The sequence below is a fragment of the Typopeltis vanoorti genome, chromosome 24, assembly GCF_054136105.1.
Source record: "Typopeltis vanoorti isolate ZY-2024b chromosome 24, IOZ_Tvanoo_1.0, whole genome shotgun sequence".
NCBI classification, from domain to species: Eukaryota; Metazoa; Arthropoda; class Arachnida; order Uropygi; family Thelyphonidae; genus Typopeltis; species Typopeltis vanoorti.
This window is the reverse complement of record NC_143572.1, coordinates 24,912,973-24,928,321: the sequence shown is the minus strand read 5'-3', so window position 1 is coordinate 24,928,321 and position 15,349 is coordinate 24,912,973. Positions and strand designations below refer to the sequence as shown.

The 15,349-nt window shown below is 35.8% G+C and overlaps 1 protein-coding gene across 1 annotated transcript in view; it reads right to left on the bottom strand.

The window, feature by feature from the left end:
* The window catches only part of LOC150093031 (terminal uridylyltransferase 4-like), a 621,373-nt gene extending 612,817 nt beyond the window's left edge, over positions 1-8,556 (bottom strand). The window contains exon 1 of the mRNA XM_090413455.1: positions 8,094-8,556. The gene's annotated coding sequence lies outside the window, so the exon portion shown is untranslated. The remainder of the gene's footprint in view (positions 1-8,093) is intronic.
* Positions 8,557-15,349: the final 6,793 nt, after the last annotated feature.

Here is a 15,349-nt window from a genome sequence, read left to right as displayed (position 1 = left end):
ATCACAGAGTGTTCATCCGTTTGATATTGACGTGTTGTTGTTGAGTTCCACGAAAATGTGATTAGATATCTTCTTTCTCTGTAAATATTAGATAACACCAATAGTACATTGTACTGTTGGCGTTTTTCGTTCGTCGACTAATAATCCTTAACGGATTAGATTTAAATAACAACACCTGAGGACAATGGTAGTGGTGTTTCGCATAACAAGTTTTAAACCTAATAAAAACTAAATAATTTCGAAACCAAGTATCTCTAAGAAATCAAAAGAAATGAACTATTCCCACACAAAAGTCAATAGTATTTACAGATATATACATTAGAGATCCGACATGTAGAGAGAGAGAGAGAGAGAAAAACGGATGTATTAAATATGCATAATGCATCCAGCAGTCGAGTTATCAAGAACATCTAGACCTGCAATTGATATGTCGGTCACGATCTTTCCGAAATATTAAAATTCTTCTGGCGAAGGCAAGTTTCAATATCAGTTAATTATTATCTTCTTTTTTATTATTTCTCGTCATTGAAATCGCGATTTCAACAATCAGATAAAGGTTTTCCATATTCATTCATACAAAACAAAACCGAAGCATGTTAAACTTGTATCGTCTTTGACCATGATTGGCTCTGTAGACTTTAGTTTTTTTTTTGTTTCGTTTTGTTTTATTTTAGTGGTGGTCCCGCACTGCCGTGACTTTCTGACATAATTGTAAAACTTTTCAATTTTGAAGGACCATCTGTGAATTTCAGGAAATGACAGAGAGTTTGGCTCTCGGGTGGTAAAATAAACAGCAGTAATGGAGTTTTTCAATATAAAAAGCTTTAAACCAGTTATTTTCCAATTTTCTCTTAGGGAAAAGTGTAAAATTTGGGGGAAATCTGCTTTGTCCTATTGAATAATAGGAGCTCTGCAGCTGTCTGCTGGGCGTATCCGAAAATATTTATATTAAAAGTCCAAGCTGTATAATTCAACCCAAACTTTTATATGCTTTTATATTTCTCACGAATTTCACCAAAGGAAACTAAAACTATGTTATTATATTTTATGAGATTAAAATATCCCTTACGAACTAAAATAGTAATTGAAAACCAAACTCTAGAACAAGTCATAATACATTTTCAATATTTAGGATGTGATATAATTATTATTATTACGTAACACCTCCAAAGAGTCCAAGGACACTCATCGCGGGAGGAAACTCTACTTCGCTCCGCTACACACATCTAACCGTCTCCACTACTACACACACAACTGCCATCAACGCCCTCTACCGCCAAGTGCCCACCACAACAACAATATTTTTTGTCTGTAAATTGCGTATGTTCTGAAGGCCGATTTGCATGTACGCGAAATGAAAAACCCTGCTACCGCCATGAGATCGGCTAACTCGCATTCAAATGATAAAGCCCATATAAAGATTTCTCTCGTAACAACGAGAATCGAACTTAGGTCTTTTCCAATCGAATGCTGATTAAATGTTAATCTTTTGAATTTTTCATTCGTTTCATTTCCTCTCAAAGTGGAGACATTAAAGTACATTTCGAACAGGTATTATAAGCATTTTTTTCCCACAGAAATATTCACGAATGCACTTACAAGTTACTCGTTCCGTTTCTGTAGGTAAATCGTCTTCAACCACTTGATTTCCGTGGAAGATTTCTTATAAAAGAATATCGGGGGAGGGGAGCTTGCTGAGCTCAAAAAATATTAAAAATAATCGGTGATCTAATCCTAGCAGCCGAAGTTAGGGAATTCCAACAGCATTCTTTATCGGATCTTTGTTGTTATTTATCGTTATTGAGATTCTAGTCAAATTTTCTGGTTGAAAATTGGGAATGAGGATGAGAACCTCTAATGATTAAATTAGAATTACGGCCGAAGTAATTAAGGCTACAAGATTTGTTAATTGGATATGTTCGTCTGGCCATTTCATTTGTTTTTTTAAGATGAAATAAATCCAACTCTCCGGGAGGAAAAACAAAATGCAAATGAGAGAAGCAAGTAAAAGATGAGACTTTTTTTTTTTTTGTATTTTGGCGGTCATGAAAAATTTTAAAAGACTGTAAGACAACAGTAAAACACTTAAGAAATTTTTATAAAATGGTCAGGCTTGTTTTTGCCTTAAGAAAGAGCAACCGAGATCACGAGGAAACTAACTTAGCTGGAACAGGAAACGTCACTATGACCAAAAAATGACAATAACCATACCGCTCTTACAGAAGAGAGATGCTTTGTACAAATCGAAGCATTTCAAAGATAATATATGTAAACTGCTGAGTCATCGGGGGGGGGGTTTACCTAATATAGTCACATGTTATTAGAAATGGGAAATGCATTTCATATTACTACTGAAATAGCGTGGTGTGCTGCCTAAAACAAGGAGGGGAGGTATAAAATCACTACTCCTTAAAGACTAGCATCATAGACGTAATTGTAAATTCTCGATTTCTTTTGGAAGTATTATGGCAGAAACAGAATACTGCAGAAGAGTGAAAATAGCGCTTTGAACCTGAAAAGCTGTTCTACTGCCTACATCAGCTTAAGATCGTCGCTTGTTGACTCAAACTATGAACACGAAATATAAAATAGTTTTGGTAGTCATTAATCAATTTGTAAACCACACATTTCAGATTAAAATGGGAAAGAGCTTTCTAGTCACGCGTCTACTCTAAAGAATCAGAGGGAGAGGGGAAGAGTAGAAAGAGAATCATTCACAGAGTTCCGTTTGTTCTACACCTAAATTACATGAAAGCGATCCTAAAAAAAAAAAAACGATCGGCGAGACATGCAATCTCTGAGTCCACTCCATTTCATTGCTGCTATAAATATGCGCTAATTATTTCCTAACATGAGTTAATTATTTTCGATAGATTTTAATGTTTTTTGAACGGACAGAAAAATTAATCCGTTCGACGTTGGTTGATAAACTTTAATCCTATATTTTTGAATATTAAAAACAAGTTAAAGAAATAAAATGACATAAAATGATATAAAAGAAGAAGTTAAAAGACAAAAAATATTAATGCGATTTAAAAAAAATCAGAGAAATAAATTAATCCTGTGTGTTGTGTGTGTGTGTGTGCGCGTGCATGCGTGCGCGTGCGTAAAATAATAGCATGCCTTAATCTACTGTAGAAATGATTCGTTTGTTCTGGACCTATCTACAAATTCCATGAACCTATAAAAATGGTGGCATAGTGTATAAGAATTCATTCACTGTCTTCTTGTTTGAAGAAAATCTCCTGCGAATTCTAGTGCTGACTGAATCAAGGCATCGAATAAACGAAAAACTAGTGATGAATACAGGATTTTTAAATTCAACTGGAGTAACAAATACTTGTTTTGAATCGAGAATAAAGTTAAGCCGATTTGTCTTACCTTTATAAAAGTGTATTTGTTATGAAACAATATAATATATGGCTTCCATTACCAGAGTGAACATAAAGGAAAATTTGATTCTCTGACTGATGAACTTAAAAATAAAATCAACACTTTGAAGGCCTCTTTGATCTAGCTTTACTAACAAAATATCATTAAGAAACAATGTATTTATAATGAGTCAAAGGGGCTAGTTATGCAGCGACAGAAATAACTGCAAAAACTGAAAAGCCCTTGACCGATTTAGCATTTGCGTACTATGCTTATTAGCAATTTTCAAGACTATGTCTGAAGGCCATGATATCACAGACACAGTTGTTGATATTCAGTCGTGGAAATGATAGTTAAAGCAGTCTGAAAAAACCCTAATGCTGTTTCAATGAAATTTTCATTTATAAAATTCACTAAAACTAAATCCCTCAAATTTTGACAGGTGAATGCAGACAGAAAATTATGGCACAGAGGGACTAGCATTTTCCCAAACATCAGAATATAGTGCAAAATGAACTCGCAGATAATCTTACTCCAAACATCCGCGAAATATTATTATCAGTAGTAGTAGTAGTATTTAGTTTTAGTGAATTTTATAAATTAATCGCCAAAGACCAGCTAACTTGGCTATGTCTGAGAAAGATCCTTAAGCTCCTCACGTCGGCAACGGGAATCGAACCCAGGACACTCCTTTCCCAGGCAATGGCTGCGAAGCGCATAGCTACTCGGCGAACGGCCGCGCGGAAGAAATGGTATCTCCAACTAATAATTCCATGCGGTAATTGAAACAACGGTATAATATAATATTTAGATACATTTGTATGAAACGTTGGACAATGCCAAATTTTTTAAGTACTAGACTAGCGCCATAAATACTCTTCAGTCTCTAAAGAACTAAACGTAGAACTTTATCAAGTCATTAAATGCCTCAATAAGCAGGGTGGATTAATTTCATCTACCACCTAAAGACTTTCACAAACATCTATATCAGCAGTGAAATTGGAATACGCGATCTACTGGATGGAGATGGAAGCACTATCCAATTGACCAAACAGGCCAGCGTTCAATCAAATCCAAGAACTACATTGTAAATCAACTCATTGTTTCATTGCAGATATATGATTATAGTGGATTTATTACGAAAGGCAGTAGATTCATCTATTAAAACATCTGTTTTTCCATTTATGTTGATAATATGTTTACAAATTCTAGACTTCATTTCTTTTGCCACATGAACGATTATATTCCCAGTAAGCTATGTGAAATGGGCGTACCAGCAGTGGACTGATTCAGGTTGAATAAGAAACAGAAGTACTGAAAATCATACGAATGTGTACGATTATTTGCAATTTAATATGCGGTCTGAAATTTTTAATGATTAGTATGATCCATATGCATTTCAATGTTCTATTACTAATACATAAACATTTTTTTCAGCATTCATTATGGAATTATAACTTCAAGCGAAGTATACTTTGGTGAAGATACTAATTCTACTGAGAGAGATAATTCTGACATTAAAAGAAAGATACCAATGAGATAATTCTTTGGAAGCAAAAACATGTTTAATTTTAATTTACTTTACATAAGAATTCCCGATTTTACTAGAGCCATGTACAAACCAAGATCATTGATTAACAAATCAATTTGTTAATTGCCTGGACATTTCAATCGATGTCGATGCAGATGTAGCAATGGAGTATCAGAAGTAAGAATATGTTGATTAAAGTTTTCAAATATATTTTAGTTGCTATAATTCTAAGTTCTTTAATGCAAAATATTTCCAGGAAAAGGTCAACAACAACTAGATTCTTCGCTGCTTAGAAACCCATCAGTTAATTAGTGATCAAGAATATGTATTTTCGCTATTCTCATTCTACAGAGGTCCTCCATGCTAACCTTACCCACCTTTGGACACAGGCTAAGGAAATTTGGAGAATCGCATGTCGTCGCTCTTTTCCATGACATTTGATCGAGTCTCGCATCGCGGTTTTCTTTCTAAGCTGCCATTCACCCTTTGTGAGTGAATTGCCAGCTTCTTCTCTGGTCGTCCACTGTGTCTCATGGTGTATTGTCATCTATCAATGTCGGAGTGTCCCAAGTCGGAGCGCTCCAAGACATCACTGAATCTCCTCTCACTAATGTTCAATCCTATTTATAGCTTTGCCAATGGCAGTACACTCCAATCCTCTTCGTCATTCACAAATCCTTGTAGTACCCAGATGACTCAAGCTTTAAGGTCTTGTATGGCGAATGTCTTAAACACTAATCTTCTAGCACTGCTTAAGTAGGCTGAAGATAATTTAGTAAATTTTCATGCTGTCAAAACACAATACTGTCTAGAAGAAAGACCATGTCATATTCTTCCTCAATTTTCATAAAACACTTCGCTCGCCAATCAAGATCAGTTTTTGTTTCTTTCACATCTAGTCTATTCTGGCATAAACAGATCACGACTCTTCTGTATAAGTTACACACAGTTGAAAAATATTTAATTAAGAAAGATTAATTACAGATATTTCGATTAAGAAATATCAGAAACAGAACAAATCGAGTGCAGTAGAACACGGGATTACTTATACTAGCCACATCCTTTGAAATGAAAGTCAAATTACTACGTAGATGTTCCCATAAATATGACTATCTCTTTAAAGAAAGATTAGAAGTACTTCCGCATCGCCCAAATCTCAACCTTAACACTCCAATGCAAAAATCTGGGAATTAAACAGCATAATTCTTAATTATTATTAAGAATTATGCTGTTTAATTATATAAGTTTTTATTACATGTACGCATACGCTTCGATCGTTTTTAAATCACACGCACATCCACTTCAACTGTGCTACTACAGGGTGTCCCAAAATTCACGCAAGATTTAAATAGCGCCATTTGTGCGGTAAAGTGTTGCCAACGAGAAAAAAAAGACAGCATGACAGCTGACAGTTCAGGGTTATTAAAAATGACCACACACAGCGAAGAGAGTTCGTTGAATGGATTATGGAACAACAACAAGTGGATGCTTATTTTTCGAACAAAATCATCTTCAGCGGTGAGACTCATTTTCATCTTGCGGCTTCGTTAATCGACAAAATTGTCGCATTTGGGGTTCAGAAAATCCACGAGTGATTGTTGAGAAACAAATGCATCCACAACGTGTCACTGTTTGGTACGGATTTTGGACTGGAGGCATCATCGGTCCATTCTGCTTCAAAAATACGGCTGGTAAGGCAATAACAGTTAATGGTGCTCGCTATCGCGACATGATAATCCAGTTTTTTGTGCCTAAATTGCAAGATATGGATGTGGACGACATGTGGTTTCAACAAGACGGTGCCACATTCCATACACCCCGAGAAACAATTCAATTACTGCATGAGTCATTTCCTGGTCGTGTAATTTCCCGTTTTGGTGATCAGAATTGGCCGCCCAGATCATGTGACTTAACGCCGTTGGACTTTTTTCTTTGGGGTTTTTTGAAGTCTAAGGTTTATGCCAAGCCCACGACCACCCACGCCTTGAAGGAGGAAATTGAGCGCTGTATCAACGAAATTCAGCCACATTTATGAAAAACTGTCATGGAAAATTTCGACAAAAGAGTGCGTATGTGCCAGCAAAGCCGTGGAGGCCATTTACCCGATATGCTATTCCATGCATAAGCCTATACTGTATACTTTATGAATCAATAAGAAATTACAATTTTTAATTATGTTTTCTATCAAAATTACTTCTTGCGTGAATTTTGGGACACCCTGTAGTATCAGTTTTTTTTACTTGGCTGTCTTGCGACTGCATATAAAGGAGAGATCCCACTCTCCATTTACCTTCATTTTTGTTTAATTATTTGATGTTTAACTGTATTACACTGACGATGATCCACGATACATGTATTGAAATATCTGTAATTAATCTATCTTAATTAAATATTTTTCAATTATACAGAATGAATAACGCACATCACGACTATGGTCTGCCTTCATCCTCCAAAAAACTTCGTTTTTTTTTTTTTTTTTTTTTGTTGTTGTTGTTCTAAACATTACGTCTCTCCTACTGAACTCCTAACACTTTATAAATCTTAGAATTTATCTAAAATTCTAACTTAGAAAAAAAAAAATCAAAGTTTTGAAATAGTAGTCAAATATTAGATTTAAAAAAAAAATAAAAAAATAAAAAAAAAATTTCAAATTGAAAAAATATAAATTTCAAAATATTAATTTGGTCATCCTAAGACCAAATTAATATTTTTTAATTTATATTTTTTCAATTTGAAATTTTTTTTTTTAAATCTAATATTTGACTACTATTTCAAAACTTTGATTTTTTTTTTCCCTAGATGGCGCCATATTAGGACTTTAGTCTTGTGTTGCACGCTGCAATCACTTATACTAGCCCCCACTGTTACACCGGATTGTGGTCGTCTTACATTTGTAACAAACTTTGTGTTGTGTGCTCTGAAGATGCTGGATATAATACCAGCGATTTAAGTTAATAAATAGTTATTTTCTTAACCATCTGTGTTCTTATTATACCGTGAAACCTATTACAACTTGTTCACTCCACTTCCGATGATCCGTTCCTTAATTAGCCACCCAAAACCTTGTCATCATCAACTCAAATACCCTGGTGTATATAAAATATTGTGTGATTGCGATATTCCTTATTTTGGGCAGACAGACAAATCTGTCGAATTGCGTATGGAAGAACACATGAGGGACATTACTTACAAGAGACAGCGAGCGAGTGCATTATCAAGTCATATCCTTTTTTCGGCTAATCCTAATGATGAAAGCCAAAGTCACAAAGTCCGCTGGGAAAAATCTACAAACATCTTCCGTTGCAGTGACGAACTAGAGAGAAAAATCGTGGAATTTAGAGAAATCATCGTCAATCCTGTTCATCTAAATAACAACTTGAGCTACAACCTCCCAGATAGTCATTCAGCTGTAATCATGTACTGACGTTCACGTGTTGCCGCAAGCACGCACTCTCCCAACAATGCAACAAACGAAAGAACAGCTTCAAATACAACTACAACGTTTTCATGCTAATTATGTATAGAGACTGTCTATGTTGTTCATAGCCTTTTAACCCTCAATAGTAGTGTTTTTATATTAAAACCTTTTTTACTTAAATCTCGGTTCTAGTCATTCAATTCTTTATAAAACTATATATATACACACACACATACAGAGAGAAAGAGAGAGAGAGAGAAACAGAATTATAATTTTTTATTTATTTATTTATTTTTTGCCTCAACCGCTTATGAACTCAGGACTGGTTCAATAATCAAAATTAATATAAATGATAGATGCCAAGAAATAATATTCTTGGTTTAATCCTTTACTGCCTTACAGTACACATAATCGGATCGATATACCTTAAGGCTACTAGTCAGTAATGAAGATTATAAATTTAAAGTTTAATTTTCGATTATTATTATTATTGTTACGCGAAACCTTCATAGAATCCAAGTACTCATCGCAGAAGGGTACTCAATTAGTATTTTTTTTTTAATTGTAACTGTTATTATATATTATTATAATATATACAATATTTTTTTTTTTTAATCGAGAGGCGAATTGCCCAGTCGCACTTCCAACCGCTTTAGAAGCGTTTAATGTCAACATCTCCCTTCTTTTCGCGAGCACTATCATAACATTTGTTAGAAAGTTTGGTTATTTAAAGAACTCGATCAAGTAGCAGTACTCTTGCAAAACTACGATGAAAGTTATAATATGTTTTATTAAACTTTGACCCATTTTGGTTTTTTGGTACCCTAGACATCATTTTGTTCTACCTAATTTTCCCAATACGAATGATCTGAATGAAACCAAAACACTGATACCGTCGAATTTTAATTTTAAGGTAAATCTTAATACTGAATTCAATTTTCCAGCCTGGTTGACCAAGTGGATAGCATATCCTCTCCCCCCCCCTCCTACCTACCAACAGGTGATGGGTTCGAATCCCACTGCAAGCATTTGTGTTTGTAAATTTCACTGCCCGGGGTTTGATGTTCATGTCTAGTCTACAACAGGGGCTATGGAGTATCTAATCCTTTGCCTACCCATAGTGCTAATTTACAATAAGCGTAGAGCCATAATTGAGTGGGATTCACATAGCACTATTTAAAAAAAAAAAAAAGTTAATGCAAAATTATTAATATCAGTTTGATCTTTTGAAAAACACCTTTGCTTCTTTCTTTTTCTTCTTCTACCTTGGATCTTAGATCCAATATTACAACGTTCAATGCAATCTCCATTTCTACCATTTCTGCGGTCTTGCAACTAGTCTTTTACTACTTTGTATCTCTCTTTCTATCCTTCTAATTTATTTGCTTTTTCATTCTGTTAATATGCTTTTACCATTCTTTATTTTTTATTAACCAAACCAACAGGAAAAAGGAAGCGCTCTTTACGTAAGCGCTCTCTTTTACTTCATATTTCTGTTATTCCTTCTGATTAATGTGAATTTGCTAAATATATAACACTCACCACTTGTTCTATTATTTTTTTCTATTTGATTGTCCTGATTGCTTTGCCAGTATTTTATACGATCGCTTGCTTTAGAGCAGTGTTTCTCAAATTATGGTAAGTATCCCCCGGGGTACGCGAAAGGTCGTTAGGGGATAGGTGGCAATTTTCGGCCATACATAATTAAAGGGGTCACTATTTCTCAACAAACAGTGCAATTAGAGACAACCAGGATAAAACAGCACTAACTAATGAATCACATCCCCCTCTCCAACAGAAACTGCTGTATAGACCAAGCAAAACCATATGTTGCCAGTGGAAAATATGGTTTTGCTTGACACCACCCCCTTCGTTAACGTGTTAAAACTAAGAAATTTTTAGTGAATGTGTTTCAGATATTATGGAATTCGGTTGAAGGGAATTAGCATTTCAACTCAACTGTTGAAATGCTAATTTGTCTTCGGTTCGCGCGATCTTTTGTTAATACCGCACCAATCATATGCAGTTCTTCGCTGCTCTACGTATCTAAAGTCTTGTAATTACTGGTAATTTTTGCTTGAAATAATGGGAAAGAAGATGACGCTATTTGGGTGGATGATTTTGACGATGCACACAAAGAAACTGTTCTCGATGCCAAAAGTAGCGATGCGAGTAAGAGCTTCTTGGTAAGTCGCACCATTTTCAGTTTTTGTTTTTTTTTTTGAAAACTTTAGTTTCTGAAAATTCCCGCACGTATCTCGCAACACGATTTTTTAGCTTTAATTTTTGGGAAAAAAGTTAGAGTTATATTCGAGTAAATACAGTATTTTTTTTAGCTTTCAAATTCTTACGTATGGATCATTAGTTAAAGATTGAATTTATAAAACCCCCGAAAAAAAGAGAGCAATATAGCAAATACAAGTAGCTGTAAGCAACAACAAAACGTTGATATTGCATCTGGATCAAATGAAATTGATAAGAGTGTGTCGTCTGACATCTCTAGAGAACCAAAATTTAAAAAATAAATCATATCTTTTGTTTACATGAACATATAAACAAATATTTTAAATTAATTTATCAGTTTTAATTAATTTTTAATCAATTTATTTATTTCTTTTTAATTAACTAATTAATTTATTTTTAATAATTGATGAATTTATTTTTAATTAATTGATGCATTTATTTTTAATTAATTTTTTTAATTACTTAATTAGGGGTACTTGATAATAATGAAAATTTAAGAAGGGGTACGCGGATATCTGAAGTTTGAGAAACACTGTTTAGAGCAGTGGTCGATATCGACCAACAGGGGTCGATATACCATTGTTAGGGGTCGATAGAAAAATATAAGACATCATTGTACGGGTAATATTTAATTAGGTTAACTTGAATTAGCCCCATCCTGAATGACAATGCAATTAAGAGTGAATCGTGGGAACAGTGACATGAATAGGACCTGTAAGATGGAGCAAGGTCATGAAAACAGTTACTGAAGCCAATGAAGTAGGCCAAAATGACATATTTACCAATAAACGGATGTTGGTGGTTACCGCCTGCCGGCGCGCGGGGGGGGGGACGAGATTGCAACACGTGCGCAGTTGCTTATTTACTTATACTTACACGTATTCGATCCCAGTCTCATTTTTGCGCATCGACATACAAGTGAGCGTTGATGTTCTAAAATTCATCAACATACATATCATAATTCAATCGTTATTCATTCACGAACTAATCTCTGTGTTGAAGAGTTGAGCAGGGCTGGTACTAATACCAGTGATAGTAATAGTAGTAGTAATATAATAATATATACTATATTATACATACAATAAACACAGTAACTATAAAATAAACAATCTAAAAACTCATATAAGCGTCTTTTTTGCTTGTCTATTATAATTACGTAATAGTAAAATAGAGGGGGTCGATAAAAAGTCACGAAACTCTTGAAGGGGTCGACGATCAAAGAAGTTCGGCGATCCCTGCTTTAGAGTGTTATATTCTTTGATTTTTCACTTAGTTATTGTACTGCAAATAATGTAGCTGTGTGTGATTTCCAGATTTTGAGGAAGTTTTGAGGGAGGGGAAGCGAACAATAATAATTGTGTGTTTGATCATAACTGAAAAAAAAATCGTGTAAAAAATTTGTTTTCTATCTTATATATATATATACACACACATAATATTCTCGATTTTACCCCTTGGCCAGCGATGTCTAAAATATTGTCTCTTCTGTCCATCTCCAAAAAAAGTTTGCCAATCCCTGGTATACTATCATACTACATTCGAACGGCCTTAACTCTTTTCCTCCACTTATCCTCATAAAAATAAAAAATTTAAAAAAAAAGAATGCCTACACTGCTAGATTATTATTATTATTACGGGCAACTCCAAGGAGTCCTTAGACTCATCGAGGGAGGCCCACATCATGTCAAGAACAACCATTCAACATTCACACAGTATCTATCATACTTCTCATTGAACTCGTTTACAGTCATGGCACCCACAACAGAATCTGGCAGCTTATTCCACTCATTTACCACTCTCCAAGTAAAAAAACCTAGCTATAACACCCTTGCTAACCACACTCTTACCAAACTTCCATGGATGGTCCCTAGTCCTCCCACTACCAGTCCTATTATCAAAAATATCTTCTGAATTAATCTTATAGAAACCCTTCAGTAATTTTAATGTCTCAATCATATCACCCCTTTTCCGCCTATCAACCAATTTCTGCAGCCCAACAAATCTTCAAGCTGTTCTCATAAGGTTCATTCCATAGTCCTGCTATTATCTTGGTCACTCGTCTCTGGATCCTCTTCACCTCCTCCCCATCAAGAAGAAACCCTGGCACCCATATCTGGGCACAGTAGTCTAGATGGGGTCTTATCAAGGCTCGATACAGAGGAACAATAACCTGTGTGTCTCTGCTCGTTAAAGTGTTTTTCAGCAACCAAGTGATATGATGAGCTGATTTTGCCACTTTTGCGATGTGTCCCCTAAACTTCAACTCCCTATCCACCAACACTCCCAAATCCCTGGCCTCGTCAATCTCCTGTAGTACAGTTCCACCAATGTGATATACTGCTGCTAATCTTTTCACCCCAAAATGCAAAACCTTACATTTTTCCACATTAAATTGACATCCATTCTCCTTAGCCCAGTCCTCCAAACTATCCAAATCATCCTGCAAAATTTGACATCCTGAGCATTCACTATTGCTCTACCTAACTTTGCATCATCCACAAACAGATGCACAGTTCCTCTCAGATCCTTTCCTATATCGTTAATGAACAAATTAAACAGTAGCGGTGCAAGAACAGAACCCTGCGGCACACCGCTAGTGATAGGCCGTCTTTTGGACTCTACTCCTGAATAAACCACTCACTGATATCTCTCCATCATATCCATCTCATTAACCCTATGTCCATTCTCATATGCTGATTAGAATTCATGTGGTATTCTATCAAAGACTTTAGCAAGGTCCAGTAGAATCACTGTAAACCCGTTACCCTTATCCAGTTCAGCAGTCACTGTGTTATAGAACGTGAGCAAGTTACTGAGGCATGATCTACCCTTTACAAAACCATGCTGTCCCCCATAAATTATCCCTTTTCATGTATCCAATCTTGTATTTTCCTCTTGACTATTTTCTCCAAAACCTTGACAATAATTCCTGATATGCTGATCGGCTGGTAATTTTCAACAGCAGTCTTGGAAGTTCTTTATGCAGTGGAACTATTTTCCCCTTTCCACTCCCTTGGAACTAACCCAGACCCGAGACTCAAATTAAACAAAATGGTCAAAGGCACTGACAATTCTTTAGCCGCTTCTCGTGCGATACGAGCTGGTATACCATCCAATCCCGCAGATGAGTTGACATTGAGGTTTTGTAATAGACTATTCACCTCCACTTCATTCACCACAATTCCCATATAAGCTATTTGTTCTTCCATTTCTGCAATGTCACCACATGGATGATATACTCTTGCAACGTGCTCACTCAGTAACTCAACTATATCAACTGATTCGGTTATCTCCCTACCATCGGCATTCTTTAAAATGAATCTGCCGTATACATTTTTTCTTTTACTTGCAACATATCGAAAAAACTGTTTGGGATTCTCTTTAGCCTGCATGGCTAATGTTCTTTCATAATCCGCTTTTTCTTTTCTTACCACACTTGATACCCTTCTGGCCTGCACTTTATACCGTTCGTGTGCCTGCAGGTCACCTTTCTCTTTAAATTTCCTCCACAGTTGTTTCTTTTTTTGCAGCTCAAGCTTAATGGTGTTATTCATCCATTTAACCCCTATTTGTTTTACTACTCGGACCCTAGGTATACAATCAGCCATAACCTCCTGTAAATGCTCCTTGACCACTTCCCATGCTCTATCAACATCCAGCCCTTGCAGTTTTACATGCCATGGCACTGAACCAAGCAATCTCCTAAGCTTGTCATACTTGCCAGCACGGTAATTCCACATATACCCTGTCTTAATCGAAAATTCCACACCTTTAGCCACCTCCCAGGTCAAGACCTTATGATCATTCTCACCAATAGGTGGCAACATGGTCATATTCATTACAGTCAAATTCTCAGATGCTATTACCAGGTCAAGCACTCTCAAACATCTAGTATTTTCAATTACATGCTATCTCAGATAGTTATCCCTTAATAATTGAATAAAATCCAGTTCCTTTCTCACTGTGTCCTCTCCTCCTTCCTATCAATGTTACTATAGTTGAAATCCCCCATAATAATTATCCTCCTTCCACTCATTTCATCAATTTGTTTATGTATACTATCTCCACCATCTATTCCATCACCTGGTCTATAGCAGCACCCAACTGTAAATTCGACAAAGCTTGATAAAGAATGTCTCGTCTCGAAATTCCAAAATTAGCATGTCATGCAATTTCTTACCTTTTAGTGTGAATAGCGCAACTTACTAAAATTCTGGCTCGTTTCGCGTTTGAGAATTAATCTATTTCGAAAATCGGACTCCTTCCCTTCAAACGGCTGGTTCTTTAACATGGGAGCCTATGGGAGACCGCAGCGGACGCACTAATTCGTGCATCCGCTGCGCCCAGCTTCATGCCCAGCTCTTGGTCAAAAAAGCTTGCCGCTCTTGTGATTTTCGTTTCAGAAAATGGCATATAGGAAAATAAATAAAACTGCCATATCAATTTCAATTTAGAAAAACTCCGCTCACAACTAACAACAATTACAGCAATTGTGAGGAAAATTCGCAGTAGTATTACAATATTTCGAAATGAGTTCTCGAGGCTGTATTTTAGAAATAACTGCAAAAAAAAAAGTTCAAAGTGCCGCCCCTCCCTAGCTACGCTTCTGCAATGACCTGAGTCTATGTTCGGTTTCGAAGTTTCAAAACCAAAGAAAACTGACAGTATTGCATCCCCACCCAATTCTACATCGGAGTGGTCATTTGTCATCCCTACACCCTTAACAAGTTCAATGGACCTGATGAGTAAAAACGTGTAGTGGCTCTGAAATTCTCCTCGTTGTA